General features: G+C 28.4%; 1 protein-coding gene across 2 annotated transcripts in view; it reads left to right on the top strand.

Annotated features, from left to right (window-relative positions):
- The window catches only part of LOC106689896 (histone acetyltransferase KAT8), a 68417-nt gene that overhangs the window by 47602 nt on the left and 16913 nt on the right, over window positions 1-3902 (top strand). The window lies entirely within an intron of this gene.

The raw sequence follows: 3902 nt of genomic DNA, 5'->3' as shown, positions 1-3902 counted from the left end.
TTGTATAGAATAATTCAAATAGGAATATCAATATTTTATTTTGATATTATATGTTTATTTCTATATTTTACACTGTTGTAATATCGATATGGAATATAAGCAACAATATTCTGATATAATTTTATAGAAATATCGATATATTGTTTAAAAAGACTAGAAAATTGTATAGAATAATTAAAAATGGAATATCGATAGTTTATTTTGGTATTAAATATTTATTTCGATATTTTCAACAGTTTCAGTTTCGATATTTTCAAAAGTTTCAGTTTCGATATTTTCAACAGTTTCAGTATCGATATTTTATAGAAAATTACTAAAATATCATATAGAGAATTTAAAACAAGAATATCGATAGTTTATTTTGGTATTAAATATTTATTTCGATATTTTACACTGCTGTAATATCGATATGGAATATAAGCTACAATATTCCGATTTTATTGTAGCGTATTATGATATTATTTTAATGATTAATTTATTTAGAGATGGGACAAAGGCAATGAGCGGGCATTTTTAAGAATTTTAAAAAAGAAAATGACAACAAAATAAAGGTAGGGCCAAAGAAATCAGTATGTAAGTGAAGGAAATAATGAAATTGTTATAAAAATAATTAAAAAAACTTTTTGTAGGTATCCTTGAAAATGACCTGAGGGTCGAAACGTTGGAAAGTTTTTGAAAAGAATAAAGTTGAGAAAAAAGGATCAAATTTGTTTTTAAATAAATTTTATAGTTTTCTTTTATGAAATATCGATATTGCTATAAAATAAAATATCGTTTCTATTCTTCGATATCGATATTAAAGACAATGTAAAATATTGAAAGGAAGATGAATTTATCAATTTAAAATATTGAAAAACTATTTTTATGCCTTTTATAAAATTTCCTTAATTTTAAAACCAAATATCGATATTTCTATTAAAAAAATATCGATATCGATATTTTCAACAATGTTAAATATCGAAATGAATATGAAATCATTAAAATAAAATATCGAAATACCTTACTTTAGCTTTTAATAAAATGTTATATTTTTCTTTCATAAAATATCGATATTTCTACAAAATAAAATGTCGAAATATCGTTTCTAATATTTTATACCGATATTAATAACAATTGAAAAACTATTTTCAAGCTTTTTTAAAATTTTCTTAATCATTTTAAGCCAAATATCGATATTTCGATGAGAAAATATCGGAATAGTTTTTCTAATCTTCTATATCGAATATCGAAAGGAATATGAAATTATCGAAATTCCTAACTTTAGCTTTTCATAAATTTTATAGTTTTCTTTCATAAAATATCGATATTTCTATAAAATAAAATATCGTTTCTAATATTTTATACCGATATGAATAACAATGTAAAATATCGAAAGGAACATGAATTTATCAATTTAAAATATTGAAAAACTATTTTTTTGTTTTTTATAAAATTTCCTTAATTTTAAAACCAAATATCAATATTGCTATTAAAAAAATATCGAAATATCGATGTCGATATTATCAACAATGTTAAATACCGTAAGGAGTATGAAATTTTCAAAATTAAATATTGAAATTCCTTGTTGATAATCTTCCATATCGATATTATTAAATATGTCGAAATGGATATTAAATTATTGAATCCAAATATCGATATTTCACTTTTTATTTGTTTAGTACTTTTAAACAAAATATCGATATTTCAATAAAATAATATTAGAATACTGTTTCAATTATCGATATAGATATTAATAACATTATCAAAGATCGAATGGATTTTATATTATTGAAACAATATATCGATCTTTTGATAAAATAATATCAGAATATTATTGCTAATGTTAGAAATGAATAATCATAAAATGTCAAATATCGAAATGAATATGACATTATCAATATTAAATATCGAAATACTAGTATTAACATTTTCTTTAGCAAAACATTGAACATATGACCATAGTTATACATTTGTAGACAACATTTCTTTTATTTATCTCTACTTTTAAAGTGCAACCTCTTTTTTTTTTTTCTAGAATCCGATATTATCGAATTCTTGTGATAGCACCCAGCATGTCTCCCTCCTTAAAAAAAAAAATATATCATCCAATTCTTCCAAAATTCCGGCTTCCCAACTCTTCTCTTGCATTCTGTTCCTTATACGTGCCCCAACTTTATCTAATAGGTCACACCGTATAATTACTTGATACTCCCTAGGCATCTTTCCCATTACATGAACTGTTACATGTTTCCCTTGAGGCCCCCCACTTACTCAAGCCTATTACCGCCTCCCCATCAATACTGCAGGGCCCACCCAGGGTAATCAATTGACAGTTATACACCTTGACCTGGTGTGTCTCTCCACCGTCCAATATCTCATATGTTCCTCTCCACACAATCGTACTTGAGCTCCCTGTGTCCACCAGGCAGTTCACGCCTCCCTTCACTCTTATTATAGGTAGGCTGCCATGCTTCTCTCGTAAGTTTTAATTCCTTAATGTGCGACCGCCCCTCTGCAGGCATTCTCAAATTTCGTTTACCTGCCCTCCTCTTGGCCCTTGTCTCCACACTCCTTCACTGCTACTGAGTCCGCTTCCATCTCTGATACTCCTGATGCTTCTGAAGATTCACTGGGTGATTCGCTATATCATATTCATAAGATTCTCCTTCTCACTTGCTGGGCATTCAGCTCCATTGGCTCCCCCTGGCCTGCGTCTCTTTTTTTTATAAAAAGAGTTTCTCTCTCTTTCTTTAATCTTTCCTTGATAAATCTCCAAGGGATCACTTTGTCCGCCTGAATCTGATTGAGGATGGTCCTCTTCACTCTGCAGACAACCGCTGCTTTTAATGTCTCCGCATCTTTGCTATCGAGTCAAATTTCAACTTCAGTTCTCCCATTTCACCGGTAAACCATTTGAGGTAAGAAACGGCCTTCCTCAAGTCTTGGTTTCTCCTCATGTTGTGGTGTGGGTTTCCACTAGAGACTTCTGGAAGTGGGGCAATCGCTGGGTTATAGGAATCACCTTTATGGGAGGTGCGTTCTTCACCCTCTTTTGATTTACAGCTTCCAGGTTCAAAATCATTTGTCTGACAATCCCATTGGCAGCCATTATTATTTTTAAAAAAATGAGAGAAGAAAATAAAATGTAATATAAGAAAACATCAACGAAAATTCTTCTTAAAACAAAAATCACTCCAGTAACTTAAGTTTCCGAGTTTCGGCACCAGTTAAGTGTTTGAGAACAGAAAGACAAAAAAGATAAAAGGGAGAGAGAAATGACCAACTCGGTTGTTTCTTAAAGACTGGCTTTTATTGAATCCAGCTCATCTATATTTATATTTGTATCGGCTGATATGAGTCATACAGCTGACTAACTATTATATATATATTGTAAAATTCCCAATTTATTAAAATAAATAAAAGGAAATCTAATAGTTTAATAACTTAATTTTATTTATTATAGGAAAATTAAAGAAATGAGACCAGTGACCCCAGTTTTATACAAAATAAAAAAACAAAACAGAAAAATCGGATTGTGTAAATCTGAAACAAGGTTTAAATGAAAAGATTAAATATTAAATAGGTATGAGAATTTTATGAGAGAGACAATCTTCCAAAATTATATAATTCTTATAGTTATCATTATTATCATATTGTATATCTTTTTTGGTTATTGGCAAACTGTTAAGGTCATCTCTCCTCCACTCTATTTGTAAACTTCCTAATTCGTATACTATTCCATTTTTTAATCACTGTTTTGATATCTTTCAACTGGAACAAGTGGGTTGTTCTTTACTTATCTATTATTACTATTATTTTTATTTTTTATTTACTCCTTCTTGAACTTTATTTATTATCAACTTACTTCCTTAATCTTCTGTTTTTTTTTAATTTATTTTTCTATTTTTATTGTTATTATGTCT

Source organism: Halyomorpha halys, unplaced genomic scaffold (assembly GCF_000696795.3).
Source record: "Halyomorpha halys isolate HHAL.00 unplaced genomic scaffold, Hhal_1.1 Scaffold1517.1, whole genome shotgun sequence".
Taxonomy (NCBI): Eukaryota; Metazoa; Arthropoda; class Insecta; order Hemiptera; family Pentatomidae; genus Halyomorpha; species Halyomorpha halys.
This window is presented reverse-complemented; position numbering and strand designations above follow the sequence as displayed.